The following is a 17,848-nucleotide window of genomic DNA, read 5'->3' as shown; positions in this document are numbered from 1 at the left end:
TTTTTCTTTCCCCGATTATCTCATGGATGGAATTTATTGAATTTTTTTTTCTCTCTCCATTTTCGGAATTTGTACACGAAACGAAACGAAGAAGTCATACCAAAATTGCTTGCATTATAGTCTCTTCGTTGTTATTTGCTTCATTTTCATATCGCAGCACTCACACACCAGCGTCGCACATAGCAATAGCGACAGCGCTCTCGATTTTATAGTGTGCATTTGGAAGGAGAAGAAGAAGAGAAAAAAAAAACACACCGAGATCCCGTCTGTAAAGAACCGAGCATATGTATGCGAACAAACACAAACTGTCTGTATTTTTCTATACAAACGAACGTAGCGAGCGCGAGAACGAGATCACATGCATACATCAAACCACATGCACATTACGCATACACGCAGAGCAAGTGTATGCGCGCCGTATACTGTGTGGAACATCAGCAAGAGCTGCTCAGCCAGTCAGCCGAGCCAGCGGAATCCAATTCGAAATAGTGAACCATTGGAACAGTGGAACACTGGTACACAACGATACAAATGTTGCCTTTTTGCATCACATTCGCATTAATTATAGTATGGCGAAGCGAAGCGCATATATAGTGAAAATAAAATCTAATGTATATTTATTATATGAATGCACGTATGGTCGGTATGTATATATATATAGAAAATTCAGAGTCAGTCGATCAAGACAACAATGGCGAGAAGTAAGACGATGAGCTATTTCTATCTTTCTGCACATACAAATACTAACACACATACACATATAGGCACAGACACACACTCAACAGCATACTATGTTATGCTGGGTATGCACGATTTCACAGTGACTTTTTCTCTTCAATTTTCGTCTCTATGTATAAAAATGCTTTCATTCTCCCTATTTTCACTAATGCACATAATATCGTCGTTGTTGTGCTGCTTCTATTCTGTTCTGATATTTGTTGTTGTTTTTGTTTGATTTTTTTTCTCTCTTCTTTCCTTTAGCATACAAAACGAGCTCGGTTCACGTTCATCCGCTCTCGTTTCGTCTTTATAAATATATATATACACAAGTTCAGCAGTTCGGCCTTTGTGTTGAGTTTCACTTTACATCAATGCAATATGCGACGTTGCATGCTCTTAGCGAAACATTCATGGAATATACCCAGAGAAAGAAGGCAACAACAACACATGATGAATTTTATGTGCCACGATAGAGTAGCCATACCATTATTGCACATCTTTTTCTCACTCTCTCTTGCTCGGTTTTTCTTTTCTCTTTTCAGGCCGGTTCCATCCAAATATTAACTGGCTCAAATTGATCGATTTGGTTTGTGTGAATTTTCGTGCAACGATGTGCATAATTATCAGCTAATTACAGATTATATATTTGTTACGTTCGCCATCACTTCATTACATTCAATGTCTACCCATGGACTGTCACACAACTTGCCCATAGTTTCTCCTAGCTGCAACATACTGTAAAAGTTTTGGTCGCTCCACATCAGGCCATGCAACGCTTTATTTTGCCGTGATATTAAAATGCATACACAAGAAATAAGTAGTGGCAACGGCGACGGCAACGGCAGCAACGACACAAACCACAACAACAAACCATGTATAATAAAAATAGACACGAACAATGATGATGGTGCTGCCGATGTGTTCGTATGGCACAGAAAAATTGAGCGAGTAAGATAAAGAGAATTCAGTCATCGGCTGTCAAGAGAGAAAGAAGTGAAAAAAAACTGTCATGTTTGTGTTTTCCTTTTTTTCCGCCCAAAGGTACATTATTGATGTGTGGCTAAAGCGACATTCATTGCTTGATTCAATGGCGTGCAGAGCACGGGAAAAAAGCCTAGAAAAACTAGAACTTGATGAGTGAGAGACTGAGTCGAAAGAGCGAGAATTAATGTTCATACACATCGATCGTTTTTGATGCTATGATCTTTGCCTATGTGCGCCTCTTTTGCATTCCAATTTTTTTTCGCTCTCTCTCTCTCTCTCTCTCTCTCTCTCTCTCTCTCTCTCTGTCTCTCTCTCGTTTCGCGTTCTAATGTGTTGTTTGTGTACTCACTGTTGTGACTATATTTACCATATACACAAATCATTAACCGACACTCTTGCTGCACATTCAAAGCGCATGAAATGAATTGAAGACGAAGAGCAAAAACAACTAACGCACATCTGAAAACATACAAAACGAGATGGCAATCAATTTGCATCGAGTTGGATTTTTGTTTGTGCGACTGTGTCGCGAACGCACGCAAAAACGAGAGGCACACACAACAAGCCCAAGTTTTGTGCTGTCACTCTAACTGCCTCTTTCTATCCGGTAGCTCTCACACAGACAGCTCTTCTTTTCATCTTATCGCCGTTTTTATTTCGCAAATGGACTATTTATTTTTTCTTAATTCAATTTCGGCACACTGAAGGCGGCAAGGGGAGCGAAAAAAATGAATAACCTATTTTGCAACCAAAAAATTATCTATCATAATAAAAAAAAATTGAACGCGCGATTCTTCTCTTTTCTTTTTTCGTGGCACATTCGTTCTACTCCGTTTGTGTATGAATGTGCTCTGTGCTGACTGACAATGGCGACACACCATAATTGATAAAAATCATTTAGGCGGTTTCGTTTACGTATATTTTTGCTTGCGATTTGTATGCATCGTATCTGAGTACTTGGCTTCAATTTTATTTCATTTTTTTTTTAATTTTGCATTTATTATTGTTTGTTACTGAATGGTGGTGTAGCATTGGTGCTGTTGCTGCTGCTGTTATTCGTACGCACGCTGTGTGTGAGAATCGAGTATATTTTTCGTTGAATCGAAATCAGTTTTGAACTCGTTTCGAGTTTTGACATTTTCATGATTCTTCAATTGTTATAAATGGTGTTTAATGCGCTTTTGCTGTGTCTACGCCATTTAAAGCACTGCGATGAAAGAGAAAGAGAGAGAGAGTGAAATGGGTTTAAATCAATTTATTTATGTTTTTTTTTTTCTACTTCTGGCCCAGACACATGACATCAATGGCAATTTTGACTGATATCCTCTTTTCAGAGTCTTTTTTACACGGCAATAACGACGATGACAACGACGTCGACGGACGATCAAAACGACGGCATGACACCAAAAAGAAAGCGCACTCTGATTGAATCGAATGGCAGAGACGAAAGAGAAAACACAACGACCCGTCCATTTCATTAGCACACTATCTTATCCGCGTGTGTGCTGCTCGGCATGGCATAAACGCGCAATGTACACAGAACACATCATAAGTGGGTTTACGATCGTTGGCTTCAATGGCTTGAATCGAAATATGTGTGTAAGGAAACCCCGATTTCATGTGCAAGATTTGGATTAAACGGCAAATTACCCATTATGATTATTTGTTTTTCTTCATCATCTTCCTCGACTTCGAGTTTTTGTTCAAAATCATGGCCAGTGTGTCCCGATTTCAATCGCGTACACATTAGGAGAACAACAGTGAAATAAAATGAAATCAAATGAAATCAAATAATTTCAGTATGACACAATTTAATTCTATTATAATTTATTTTTCTCTCTTTCTCCCTCTCACGCTGCGTGTTTCTTTTTCATTTTAGTTTCCAATTAAAAGCCGCAATACTTTTCTTTTCTTTTCCATTAAGATAAAGTAGGTTGCACTGATTCAAATACAAGCGTTCATGAAGTGAACAAGTAAATTTCGGAACCAATATTTCAAATTCAACCGTGACAATGTAGTCGATTGTTTCCGAAACAGGCCCATTGAATGGATAGAAAAGCACAAAAAAAATAAAACGAATTACATACGTAATCCAAACTTTTCCGCTTCGCAGCAATTAAGTTTGCCTCCCGCTTAATGTTTAACCAAAATTTCAATGAACCCTTTTTTCATAGCATTTTTTACCTTAAAATATAACTATTTCGACCATTTTCCATACAAAAGTGTCATTTTCGAACAAAATTTCAAAAATTTCAAGAAATGTTGATTTTGGACCAAATTTATGGGCAAGTAGGTGTTCGGTTGTTTGAAGGCTCCCATTTTTTTTGCAAAAAAAATGGCAGTTTGCCTTGATCGAAACCCCGAAAAATGCCTTTTTCGGGTACTTCCCGTACAAAAGTGTCATTTTTCAAGGTTTTTCAGGTCCTCAGTCGGAGGCTTATGGTACAAAATTGGTAAATCAGAATGGGCTCAAAATCAATCCGAAGCTTTGTCTCGACATGCCAACACTTTTGGCTTTTACAGATTTCAATTATCTTGTCAACTTTTTGAGATAATCGGCGAACAAAAAGCTCGGACGCGAACGCGAACGACGCCATACGCACATCGCTATTTTGCACATATTTCATAGTAAACAACATGTTTTTGGGGGTAGATAGGTATTGATCGATAGGATTTGATCCCATCTACATTGCCTAGTGTACAGATATGTGCTTTTTCAAGTTTGGCGTGACGTTATACTGGTCCGAAAGAGGAGATGTCATGAAATTTTGGCTAGTAAAACCAATACTTTTCCTAACAAACAAGTTTGCGGAAAAGTAATAATTTCTGAAGAGAAGCGAGATGAAAAAAATAAGTAATAATCAAAATAGAGAAATTAACTTGTTAGATCGGTTGAGTGTATGCTTGTTTCTTCTTTTTGCGCTTGAACTGATGTTTTATCATCGGCTTAGGCTTTGGTTTTTAGGTGGTGCGCGATGAAAGACTGAGAATGCAAATGAGAGAGTTTGATCGTGATATTTCGTAGCGAAAACATTTACTCATGCCGAAAAAAAAGCACAGCAACCGCAAAAATCGAGTGTTTTGTTTCCACGGAAAGAAGAGAGTGAACAACATGAATTTCGGTGTACGATCTATTGTTATAATTGCAATAATTATTCATTTATAAACAAAGCGCACGAATAACCAGCAACAATGTTTTTTTCTGCTTCTTTCGTCTTCAATATGGGTAAATGAGAAGAAGAGCCGCAAACGAGAAAAGAAAAGTTTGCCACTTTTTCTTGCTACTACTCTCTACCAATCGATTCGTTTTGTTTGGCCAGATATATATGAGAAGAGAGAGAGAGAGAGAGAGAGAGAGAGAGAGAGAGAGAGGGAGATAAAACTATAATAATAAAAATAACAAGAGTAGAAAAACAACAACAACAACAGAAAAATATAGAAATGTAGTGCAGTTGTATGAACTTCACGTTTATGGAGAAAATATGCGGCGTGTGATAATAATCGCTCTCACTTGCTGCACTATATATTTGCCACATAATAATTACAATTTCTTCTTTGTTGTTGCTGCTGCTGCTGTTTTGGCTGCGTTACTTGTCTTTATGTACACATGTATATATGTGGTGCATGTACGGTATTCGGTTAATATGAGTTATTATAGTCATTACTCTGTAACTAGGAGATATTTTCAATTGATTGGTACGGTTGTACATTAGATAGAATCAAGATAGCAAGCGAAAATATGCAACAAAAAAACCAGCAGAAACGCAGCAACACAATAACCGATGAATTAAAAGAAGAAAAAATTGAAAATGAGAGAAAAAAAGTAACGAGAAGAAATAAGAAACGCAGACATAGGCACAAAACTTACAACAAACACCCAATAAAATGATGCCGAGGGAGATACACACAAAGTAGAAACATTTTATGGGCTTTATCATGGTTTTGCCGTGGTGATTGTTGTCAGTGAGTGACCAAGAGCGAAAATGTCGGTCGGATGAGCGAGTGAGTGAAGCAGCCAGTCCAACTTGCCAGCCTACCGGAGCCAGGGAGAGTAAGAGTGTGCGATAGAAGAACAAAAATAGAGGCACAGCGCAGAGAGTCAATCGCTGTCGATCTATTTGATGTCCATGTGTGTTTATGCATTTTTACCCGTTTTCATGGATCGTTCATGAAATTCACATTACAAATCAACCGACACATTCACACACACACACACACGCACACACACACTCACTCGCTCACTCGCTCGCTTAATAATAACCGCAGAATTGTATTTCTCCTTTTCACATTTTCATTTTATTGTACGTATCGTGTGTGTTTCCATGACTTTTTTTACTTTTATTTTTCGTGCGTGTTTTATTTCTGTTTTCAGTTGTTGTTGCTGTTTTTGTTGTTCATACATACATTCGTTCGCTTCGCCGTTTCTATAACACACAGCATACTACTTATTCTTCTCTATCGTAATTTAAAGTGTATAGAGCACTTATTTTTTTTCTTCTCTTCTCTCTTCATTTTTGTGTCTACACATATGCGAATGCAAACACTGAACACAACTCATTGAAACACGTTTATTTAAAGCACAACATCAGAATTAAAACGGCGACCACAGCGGCGGCTGTAATAACGACGACCGACGATGGAAGCAACGACGGCATCAACGCGCTATACAAAAATGTATAAAATGTTCAAGGCTGTGTAAAGTATCACGCTTACATATTCTCTCTCACTCTCTCAACTCCACGCACTGCTGCTGCTGCTGCTGATGCTGCTACTACTGCTGATGATGATGCGAATGAAACACAGCAGCAGCAGCAACAGCAGCAGCGCATTCATGGAAATATTTCAACTCGATGAATTTGTACTTTTGCTTCAAGTACCACAGCGCACTCGTTTTGTGGCCTCATCTCTTTTTATATATCTCCTTTTCACTCTTACTCTTGTCATCTCTCTAGGTATATGCAAAATACCCCCAGTTTCATTACAATTTGCGATGGACACTTTTTCTCTCTTCTTCCCTCTCACTCTCTCCCATTTATTAATTCGGAATTTGTGCATTTTTTTTATCGCTTTTGTTGTTGTTGCTGCTGCTGCTTTTTTTCGCTTAATGGAGCCATTAACTCGGTTAATCAACAGAGTTTCGGTTTAATGAAAATTTGTGCATCACACGCAAAATCGTCCTCGATCTGCTGCTATCGTAAAATTGCATATGATATTCAAGAATTGGTCGTGGGCACAAAGCACAAGGACAAAATGCCTCTCAAACAACACTTCATTCGAATAAAAGAAAAACAACAAAAACAATTCAACCGAAACCAAGAAAAAGAAGAAGAGAAAAAAAAAACACCAAGAGAATGAAACACACACGAAGGAAAAAAAAACTTTCTCTAAAAAAATTACTATTTCTATTGCCGTTTCGGTTATGCTCATGTACCTGACTCTCGATTCGTAGCGCGTCACACGCACACAAATCTTTCGAGTCGTGCACTTGAATTGTGAGTGTGTCGAGCCGCTGTTGTTTGCTGTTGCTGTTGCTGTTGCTGTTGCTGCTCTGCGTCATTAATAGGATTTCGAAATAGTTCAACGAATTTTCGGTTGTTTTGTCACACACGAAATGGATTGAACCATCATAATGGTTCATTCGGTTCATCGTAAACAATGAGCGCTCGGCTGATATCGCATTGGGGACGGCTAAAGTAAATATATGTATATCATCATATACATATGGAAAAATTGAGCGGTGAGAGTAAGAAGAGCGTTCAATATTTATGAAGCGTGTTTACAAAATAATACGAAACGCGTTTGGGGAATCCTTAGGTCAATGCATGCCCCGTCCATTGAACCGAACCAAACACAGTGAGCTCTTTTGCTGGTCACAAAAAAAAATGCCCGAAAAAATATTGACAACTTTAAATATCCTAGCTACTGCACATATTTCTATGCATATTTTTCGGATTTATTTTTCTTTTTCAATCGCACGAATTTCTTCCTTCTTTTTCTTTCTACTTGATCTGTTTTTTTCTTCTCTTCTTTCATTCGGTCGAGCATCGATGGAATATTCACTATAGTGTTACATACATATGAAAGCACAGCCGAAGATGAAGCGAATAGGGAAAAAATCACTTTTGTTTCTTCTATTCTCTGTTTTTGTGTTGTTACTCAGCGTATGAGTGTATGCTGTATGGCTGTTTCGAATTGAAAACCTTCGATGGCTCTATTATGATTTTGTGTAATCTTTGTTGCTGGTATGACGACGACGACGAAAGCGACGACGAAGGCGACGACTGCTACGATGATGCTGATGATATTTTAACAATTGAGTATCATGAATGAGAGACAGAGAGAGAGAGAGAAAATTGCCGCACTTGGCTTCGATTGATGGATGGAAAGCCTAATTTCGATTGAATGAATCACAACCGTGAAATATTTCTGTGTAAGTGGTATATATTGGCTGAAAGGACCTAGATTTCCGTTTCCAAAAGCAACGGCTCAACAACCAAAATAAAGCAAATAATAAATGTAAGTGAGCAATATCGATAGGTCCTTTCACGCTTATGCTAAATTTAATTGTGTAATTCAAACCGTTTTGTAATTAGCGAAATGGTATTGGTATGTATATGTATTTATATCCGACACACAAAAACGGGTGCTGCTGCTGCTGTTGCTGTTGATGCTCTGTTTGCTAGTATTGCGCGACGACAGCGGAGCCCGAGGGCGAAATCATATCAAAATTGTATTCATTTAACAACAGCAGAAAATGTGATATTACACAGTCTCTCGTTGAGCCACCACTTGAGCTGAATTTTTTCTGAAATTTTTTTTTCCTCTCTGCTGTTATTGAAAAACAATTCGTTTACATTATCATCGTGATTTTTCACCATATCAATAGCTATTGCACACACACATTTTTCTTTCCTTCCGTGTTTCCATATGATTTGTTTTTTTCTTTTATTTTACTTCATTTGAATGGCATTTCAATACCATTTGCAAATGCCAATGAAACGAAGTAAAGAAAAACTACAACATTATACGTAACAAACAAAACTTGAGCGCAATCAATGCAAAAATTAACAGCACATAACAATGGCACTTAATCCAAGATATGCATAGATATCATATTCATGATGCTATTCACTTTTCGGTCGATAAATATTCAATTAAACAATTGCATTGCAGAGACGTAGAGAGGCCCATATATGCACATACACATACATCCCGATAGACCGACGTCGACGATGACGACCACAGAGGCAGCGGTGACTGCCGCCCGATCAATTTAGCGTATGAAATTTTTTATTCGTTTTTGTCGGCAAATAAATCAAACACACAACGACATCAATAACGCTCCCGAGTTCACTCTCTCGAAAAAAATTTCAAATTCTCAAAGCTCTGCGATTTTCTGTTGCTGTTGTTGGTTGTAAAACTCACAAGAGGAACAACACACACATACACAACAAATGAAAATATTTTTTCTTCTTTCGATTTTGATTGTTTCTTCTAACCAGATACAGAGACAGACAGAGAGAGAGAGAGAGAGAGACCAAATGAATGGGATATTCAGAAAAAAAGACAACACACACATGTCGAACATGTCAAGACTACTCGTGATGAAACTCGAAACAATCAACAACAAAAAATAAAAATCACAAACCAACGCGCATTTATTTTAGGCAAAAGAATCTTTTTAAGCTACTCTGTGTAACTACTCTTCTTCAGTTAATGTAGAAAGACTCGAAATCAGTGGATTTGTTGTTGTTCCTGAAATGTTGTCGTTTTTTCTCTCTCACACACATATATTCTCTCTCACACACATATATTCTCTCTCTCTCTCTCTTTCTGTCTTGATGTATTTGTGTTGTTTCTTGTCGTGTTTAGGCACACTAACCTTTATTTACTATTTGATATATTTTATACGCTGAGAGCCTGATTGACCGATTGAAATCAACGAACGATGAGAGAAAAAAATTGAAATATACATATATGTATTTATATATGAACGCACACACAAAACATTCAGAGCTCTGAAAAATTCAACTTGTTCGAAATTCTTCTTCCTTTCGTTTTACTCTTTCACTTTTTGTTTTTGGTTGGTTGGTTGGTTAGTTGTTTCTTTCCACCATGCACTAAAACTTTTACAAAATAATTTGTGTTTTTTGTTTTGCTCTCTCACTCGGTATATGTTGTTTTTTTTTCTCGAATGAACGAATTTTTTTCTTTTATTAGTTCGATTGCACTGCGGCTATGTATGACAAATGGATATATTGTGCGTTCCCGTCATTTTTATCATCGACACCACTGAATTTGTTGATTTTTTTTTTCATTAAACACACACAATCGGTTTCTTCGGGCTAAATCTTTTTTTAAAAACACACAGCGAAAAAAAAAACAATAAGAAATATAAAACGAAGAGTGAGAAAAAAATGAAATAAAAAAAAGAAGTGTATACTTCATACGGCGTGTACGGTCGTGAAAAGAGAACACTCTCGTTGTGTTATTTTGTCTACAGAATTTCGATTGAAAACAATGACTGACTGACACTCGACGACCGAATGTAGCAGTAAGCGCTGTGCGGACACATTCACAACCACACACACACAAACGCATACGTACAACACACATGCATACACGGAGACAGAGTGAGAGAGTCATAATACACACACGGACACATGCATACATTGTTCGACATCTGAAACGAAGCTAACACGAAGCTAGAGTCGCAAATGTGTGTGATAGAGTGGGAGAGTATGAGACAACGACGGGCTTTGGCATGATGAATTTTGTATGTATGTACAGAAGCAGCACCAGCACGCCAACAAGCGAAACGAAACGAGTGAGTGAACAGAGACACAATCAAAAGCAGTCAGAACCGTGCGAACGAGACGCGAAATACGGTGCTGCGCATTTGGTTAGTATTGTGCTGTACATGCGATTGCGAATAGAAAAAAATATAAGTTTCGCTTACTGCTACACACAGACACGCACAAGTCGATATTGTGTGCGGCGATGACATACCACACTGATTATGTGTTTGTGCGTGGAATAGAATGATGAAGGGAAAAAAAAGAATCAAAAATGCCTTCATGAATGTGTACACACAAAGCTTGGAAAAGATTGTGATGCGATGATCGCAACAGATGGCGTCATCCATCGGCCGATAAACTCATCAAATAAAATGCATTTTGCAACCGAAATTTGCGGCCAATCAATATGGCATCCGCATCAGTTTTGCCCGATTTTCATGTAAACTTTTCACATTACCGGTTTTCGTTCGATTTTTCTATGACTTTCATACACCAATGGAATGCATTCGCCAGCAAGCAGAGTGCGGTTTGTGTCATCGCTAATAACTTTGTCTTCCAATGAAAGCGCTTTGAAAGTGTATTTTGTTTTGGCTCTCTATCTCCCTTTCGTTCACATCCACTTTCTGCGTTCGACGAATGTGTGTAGCTGTGTGTGCAATGCATCTTCAATAGAGGTTGTGCATGGTGAATCGGATGAAAAAAATGAACAAGCGAGAGCGAGAGAAAAAAGAAAAGAAAGAAAGAGTGAACACCGTACACATATAGCATTCGATCGTTCGTACGTATGGTCGTCGTCGTCGTCTCTAACTGATTTCACTAAATGGTGAAACTTTCGATTCCAAGACATTTACATGTTGTTGAGTCGTAAATCTGCTAATTAGCCGCTATGGTAATGAAATTGTTTATTTTCAGTCTGATTGAATGGCTCAATTGCCCATTCGAAACATTCTTTATGCATTCAGATTCGGTATTCATTTTCAGCCTCGGGGGCATTTGCATGCAGTACGCTTGAACCGATTCGTGTTCTCGTATAAATCGGTTTAATGCCCATTTGTACAATATAATATATACGTACGTACGTATTTATATAGACGAAAAATAAAAAATAAACGCATTTATGAATTTTACACACAGGCCGTCGCATATTTAATGTGTCGATTTCTACACACAGGATGAAGACAAAGTCCATCGGAAAACGAAATTAAATGTGCTGCCTCAAACCGGGCGCATCGAATGCAAAATACAGAACGAAAAAAAACGCACTTAAATAATAATGCAAAGCTGAACTGAACTGAACAGGAAAGATGAAGAAGAAGAAAAAAATGCTAGCCAATACAATGCGAAGAAGGAAGGGAAGGAAAAAACAAACTATGACCGATTGATCGTAGTAAATAACACAGAAATGAAACCGAAAATGAATGTAAGTGAGAGCGAAATAGAACAAGAATGCAACGCAGAAGCGAACACACATTGATGTAGGCCAGTGTTGAGAGCCACTCTTGCCTGCATGTATGTCATTTGAAACAGCAGAAGCAGCAGTCAGGAGCATATATTGCACATAGCATAGAAAAACATGTGGGTATTCAAGTCATTTCTCTTATGTGATGATGTATGCTGTATACCAAGTGCGATGTGTACAAGCTTCGTGTCGATGTGAGTGTGTGTGTGTGTGTGTGTGTGTGTGGCTGAAGATGATTTTGTGGACTGTAGTAGATCATGGGCGAGATGAGGTGAAATGAACGACACTGGAATCGTTTTGTCGCTCTCCCTCTCGACAAAACAAAAGAAAAAGAGAATGGTGCCGACGACGATGGCGGTGGCGGTAGTGGCGACAGCACAGCAACGATGACGTCTCATTGATCCAGATGGAATTCAAAACAGCCAAATTTTATGGAAATTTTGGAATTCATTCCATCCCAGATTGTGATTAATTCCAGCTCGTCGATAAATCCAGTTTGTTTCTTTTCATCATTGCGTTTTATGTTTGTGCTTTTAGCGTTCGTGCGCGGCGGTACTACGCGGGCTATTTCGTTGCTTCTTCACATTATGATGTGTTCACCGCGTAGATTTATTCATTTATTTATGTCGTTTTTGTATTCGCCTTTCGTCTTTTAAATTGTTATTCAGCTATTTTGTCGTTGTTGGCTCGCTCACTCTGCTGCTGCTTCTTCTTCTTCTTCTTTTTTTGTTCCTCTATATTTTATTATTATACGGGGCTTTCGTGTGCGATTTGCATTTTGTTTCTTTCGGCTCTAAAATTCACTGTGTGTATGGGTTATATTCAATTGCTGTTGGTTGGTTGGTTTTTTCCTTCTTCTTCTTCTTCTTTTTCTTTTCTTTTCGGTGTTTGCAAAGCCGAACAAAACAAAATAAAAAGAATTATTCACCGTGTATTCAATTTATGTAAACTCGTGATTCGACATCGACACATTACATGGAAATTTTCAAAATGGTCTTTAATTTGAGTTACTTTGGAATCTTTGGTTTTGGCTGTTGTTTTCTTTCTCTTTATTTCTATCTCACTGTCTCTCTGTGGGTCTGTATAATATCATTGGTCGCGATGGGCCATTTTCCATGCTGATCTAGCAGCCGTATGAATCTCGTTTTGCTGCGATACATATTCAATATTTCGACTCTAGCCAAACAGCACGGCGTATAAATTGACATTTTCTCTCATTCACTATCGAGCCTAGTCACTCTGTCTCTTTTATGTATGTTTACTGGTCTCCTTGTTTGACCGTCTTGCATATAGGAAAGAAAAAAATATTTATTGCAACGTGCCGCATTTAATTTTACTCATTTTCTTTCTCACTTTGATTCGCTTGACTTTGCTTTGAAGAGACTGGCAACAACAACAACAACAACGACGACGACGACGACGACGACGACTACCACTACAAAAGCAGAAAGTAACACACAACACAAGAAAGCGAATGAAAAAAAAAAGAAGAATGATTGTAAAATGTCGCGATTCGTTTTTATCGCGAACGCGAATGAGCAGGGGCGCGCGCGCACTCGGCCTTTTCACATATACACGGCTCGTTAATCGTTCAAAGTCAAACGAAAATGCTTTTGTGTTTTTCTTAAGGCACACGATATTGATATTGGCCCAACAGCAACAAACGCGAGCGAGAAAGCGAAAAAGAAAAATAAACAACACTACGAAATACAACAACAAGAACAGAGAAAGAAAATTCAATCCGACCGAACAACACTGCGCTCTCGCGTTGCGGATTATCAATTCGAACCATTTCGTGAGTAGTGGAAAAGTGTTTGGTGCATGCGATACAATAGCAACCAGCACGGCTGACGAATAGAGGTGGAACGAACGAACGAACCAACGAACGAACGACCGAAAGAAAAACAAAACTAAAAGAATCATATAATAATATCTTTGGTAATATCATAGGGTTTTTGAAAAATGTATTAGCCGTCTGGCGCGGCCGGATTGAATTTCATCGACCGAAATTGCACACATATATGCACATCAACGGCATTAGCAGCAGCAGCAGCAGCAAACACAACAACTCTCTGCAACTTTTCGTTCATACAAATAGATGAGTGCCTCATATATGTGTGCCGCCGTGTCACCGTCATCGTCGCGCCGCGTCGCATTCACGATGCAAACAACTCATATTATTTATTTATTTATTTGTTTGCATTTTGTCTTATTCAATTTCAGTGCTGCTCAGTTATTTGTTTTGCCCGTGGCTCCCGTTCTTCCTTCTGGATTCACGTTCTTGTCTCTCGTTCGCTGTTTATTTTTATTTGTCGCCGCATTCAATTTATCTAATAATAAATTTATGAATTTCACTTATGGTCAACGTTCTTTTTTGCGGCGCATGCATTTCGGCGGACGATTCGATAACAAAACAAAGTGAGTTGGTTGGCTTGTGCGCGAGCGCAACCGCGTCATGTTTCTTGTCTCTTCTTCGGTGTCATTTGTGTGTGTGTGTGTGTGTCGTATGCCGATTTCATTTACAAACCAAATGCATAATAATCAATAATTGTCGGTAAGCGTTCGTCATTCGGCGGTTGTTGTGTTTTTTTTGTTGTTGTCATCGTGAAATGTATATTGTTTGCTTAGCCTTTTTGCGTGCATTCATTGCATCAATATATGATGACTGACACACACACAAACACACTAACAAAGAGCACACTCTATGCCAATGGATTTAAATGACAAAAGTTCCATCATACTAATTAAAAACAAAACAGACGACGATGATGAGAATAATATCCAGGAAAATCCGGCGAAACTTCTTTTGTGAGGCGAGAGGATGAGCGCGCTCGCGCGTCTGCGAGCGAACGGTTTACAATGAAACGAAAAAAAGAAGAAACCGCATTTGAAATAAAAGAGGTGCACTTGACTTGATATATGTGTACGTATATTGTGCTTGTGTAAGGCACACGCACACATCGACATGTGCATGCAATGAATGCGAGACTTTTACGTATACGATGTGGCGAGACGAACAGGCGAACGAATGAAATAAAGTGAACAGAATGAGAAAAAAAATGTACAAATTACACTAAAATAACAAGAGGGAAAAAAACGAGTGCAAAAATAAGCAACAAGAAACAAGTAATGCGGGCGTGATATCGTTTTAGAGGTCACTAGAATTCTCTGTACGGCTACTGCTGTTGCTGCTGCTGCTGCTGCTGCTGCTGCTGTGCATTTGAACGCGTTGTGTGTTTCGAACGTCGTATGAAAATGTTTGATCCGATGCATAAATATACGTTGACTGGAGTAACACGGAAAATACAGCGCAAATTCGATTCTTGGTCTTTCTCGCTCACTGTGCCGGAGCCTCTGTCTATGTGCTCGAATAGTGTCTGTCGGTTCTAATTAGCTTTCATTTTAGCACAATTCCGCATCTATTTCAATCGATCAAATTCACGCCAATAATAATTCTTTTCAATTTCCTTTCAAGCAATTTATTGTCGATGGTGGGCCGATATATGGGTTGGCCGTTGCAAACGCTCAAGATATGATCGGCAAACCTGAAGTGAGCCATGAAAATCAAGAGTTCTTCACTCGTGTTTCACTTCATTTCTTTCTTTCATATTTTGTTCTGTTTTTGCGGCTCGTTCGATCGGTACACCCGTACGTGTACCCGTTAAATTCTGAAAAAGACGATCTCACTTTTACGTGAAATAGAGAGAGAGAGAGAGAGAGAGAGAGAGAGAGAGAGAGAGAGAGAGAGAGAGAGAGAGAGAGAGAGAGTAGATAAAAAAAAACTTTGACGATTGTGTAATTTTAAGTAGGTTAATGAAACCACTTTAGCGGTGCAGGCTTGTGCTAGGTGTCATTCGCTCGCACACATATTTTAGTCGCTCTTATTTCCTCTTCGTTTTTCTTTCTTTCTCGCTTGATATTTTGTTTTTTTCCTTCCCTATTTTATCATTTTGGGTTTGCCGCTCTCATATATTCAGCCCCCAATTAATCTCTCTGTGCTTTATTACTGTTTGCAATTTCTTTTTTGTTTCTTGTTTCATTCGAAGAAAGTGTCGACATTTATGATTTTCGAAATAATGCCGAGTACGAGTTATGTACGACGAAAGCAGCACGCAAAACAAAGAAACAGAGGAAAAGTGACGCGCGGCATGTGCAAACAGATGGTTAGCCCGTGTTACGATTTTCATTTAATAATAACTATCAAGAGTCGTGCATTAATTTCAATTTCTATGCCTAAAGAAAATGAAATTGCCGATTGGATCACAAGCATCGCGCTCCCATACAAACAAACACCATGATGAGCATAATTGTCGAAGAAAATGTGTGCGGCAATCCATAGTAGCAGCAATAGCGGCAGCAAACAGTTGAAGGAAACATCAATTAATAATATTGTTTAATTTGTCCTATAAATCGGACCTTGCATCATAATTATTTTGATCGTCGATATTATTGAACAGCACTTCGATTACACGCGATTGAGTTCAAGCAACGGCAATTTGTTTCTTTCACTGAGTTGTTGCTGTTGAAGTAATCTATCTTCCCCAATATTCGTATCATTTGTGGATCGGATCAGTGACGTGCGCTCGCGCACACGCGTTCTCATCTCGGAATATGCATTGATCAGCACAAATCGACAGCAGGCATTTAATTATCTCTGGCATATAGCGAGAGTGCACGACAAACAATGATTATAATTAATATGTCCATTGTATTTGTACATGTATTTTGGGGAGCGCAGTGACGGCAGCCGCGACGACAGCGACACCAATAGCAATGAAAGAACGAGAAAAATAACGGCGGCAGCAGCAGTAGCAGTAGCAGCATCATCATCGTACAACGTAACAATTTCGTCTATCGACCTTTATTTCTCTAGTCGTTGATTGCTCTTAATATTGACTCTGCCACACGATACACACGAGTAAATGACTTATCTCCGTGAGTGTAATTTCATGAATCATGGCAGTATAATTTTAGCAATATTATATTTGCAATCGGGGGAATTGAGTTCAAATCAAACAGATTCGGGTTTTCGTTTGAAAAACGTTTTTGTGTTGCCGTTCTTTTTTTTCGTTGCTCCTTCTCTCTCTCTCTCTCTCTCTCTCTCTCTCTCTTTCTCTCTCTCTCTCTCTCTCATCTATGTTAGTGCTGTTTTTGAAAAGAAAAAAAATAACTTGAAATTGGCGGCAACATAGCCGCAACACACATCCCACTCACTTGTCATGCCTATTCCTTTCGGTCAAAATAATACGTTTCAGAATGAGCAGAGGAAAAAAAATATGACAAATCACATCATCGTTCATGTGTGAAAAATTTATTATAGTTACTATTGAGATCGGTCTCGTTCATGTGCTATTGCTTACAGGAGTTGAGTGTACACTGGTTGCTGCTGCTGCTGCTGCTGCCGTTAATGTTGTCGTCGTTGTTTTGTGCGGCTTTTTTCGTAGGCGATTGTTGATATTTTCTCTCGATGTGAATTATCTAAATAGGACACATCGACCGCAGGTATCAACTGGCATATTTCTACTATACACACAGACAGATACGAACAGCATTACAATTTTGGATTGATAATAGATTAATTGTCATCGGTAATCTGCCCCGCGATACACGAATCATCACACAACAACAATGAACAGAGAGAAAGAGTGGAAGAGAAGGAGAGAAAAGAAACACCGACTCATGCTGTTCCGACGATAAAATGACCGTAAGCGATGGCAGCAAAAATGTGCATGTGGTCGAAAATCGGCCAGTTCATTTCAAGGAAATCGTACAGTTTTTGAATGTTACTCTTTGAGTGTGTGTGCTTTTTTTTATTTCATTTTTTCGTAAATAGGCCAGCCACGAGAGAGATTTTTTTTTATTATTTTTGCAAGATTGCACAACTCCA

The 17,848-nt window shown here is 38.6% G+C and overlaps 1 protein-coding gene across 8 annotated transcripts in view; it reads right to left on the bottom strand.

The window, feature by feature from the left end:
- Positions 1 to 17,848, bottom strand: part of LOC129577401 (ecdysone receptor) — a 58,461-nt gene that overhangs the window by 11,913 nt on the left and 28,700 nt on the right. Inside the window, exons 1-2 of one of the 8 annotated variants that reach the window (XM_055464363.1) lie at positions 10,148 to 10,254; positions 9,587 to 10,055 (exon numbers count right to left, since the gene is read on the bottom strand). The exons of 1 other annotated variant lie outside the window; for it this stretch is intronic. The gene's annotated coding sequence lies outside the window, so the exon portion shown is untranslated. Of the gene's footprint in view, positions 1 to 9,586; positions 11,681 to 17,848 lie in introns of those variants that run through there. 6 more of the 8 variants (XM_055464362.1, XM_055464356.1, XM_055464359.1 and 3 more) reach the window with 6 other exon arrangements.

Source organism: Sitodiplosis mosellana, unplaced genomic scaffold (genome assembly GCF_009176505.1).
Source record: "Sitodiplosis mosellana isolate CC-2019 unplaced genomic scaffold, AAFC_SMos_1.0 Smas_scaffold_6197, whole genome shotgun sequence".
NCBI classification, from domain to species: domain Eukaryota; kingdom Metazoa; phylum Arthropoda; class Insecta; order Diptera; family Cecidomyiidae; genus Sitodiplosis; species Sitodiplosis mosellana.
The sequence above is the reverse complement of the archived record's forward strand: the minus strand, read 5'-3'. Positions and strand labels throughout refer to the sequence as shown.